Raw genomic sequence first — 729 nt, 5'->3', positions numbered from 1 at the left:
GATGCTGAAGACTGAAACTCCAATACTTTGGCCACCTGATGTGAAGAACTGACTCATTAGAAAAGGCCCTGATGCTGGGAAAGATTGAAGGCAGGAGAAGGGGACAACAGAGAATGAGATGGCTGCAAGCTCCGGGAGTTGGTAATGGACAGGGAAGCCTGGCGTGCTGCAGTCCATGGGGTCGCAATGAGTCAGACACAACTGAGCAACTTAACTGAACTGACTGAAGGTGATAGCAAGTTACACAGTTCTCCTGTGTCTCTCCCATGTATATACATTTTTAAAAAGTTTTATTTCTCCTGTTTATTTATCTCATATTAATTTAATTCTTAGATCAACTACAAGAACCTAGAAGGGTACAGGGAATCTTTTTTCCTCCTCAATAATGCTCATTCAGAATATCAGTAGTAACATTATAGGATGCAGAGACATTATCACATTGCATCTTATCTAAGGATAATTGGGTAGCAGGCCAGCGTTAATCCTTTAATTAATGGCACATTAGGTGATACAGGAAAATCCCTCTAATAAATGTGTGGAGATGGTGGGATAATCTGAGTTACAAGGCAGTTGCTGATAGAATACTTGCATATTACTGTATATATTTTGACTTCCTAATTAAAGGCTATTCAGACAATATGCAAATAATACATTCCAAGAGTAAATATACAATAGAAATGCAAAATGATGAAGCAATTTCCTATTAAATTGACCAGAAATTGATGTAGG

Source organism: Bison bison, unplaced genomic scaffold, assembly GCF_000754665.1.
Source record: "Bison bison bison isolate TAMUID 2011002044 unplaced genomic scaffold, Bison_UMD1.0 scf7180017864365, whole genome shotgun sequence".
Taxonomy (NCBI): Eukaryota; Metazoa; Chordata; class Mammalia; order Artiodactyla; family Bovidae; genus Bison; species Bison bison.
Note: the sequence above shows the minus strand (reverse complement) of the source record.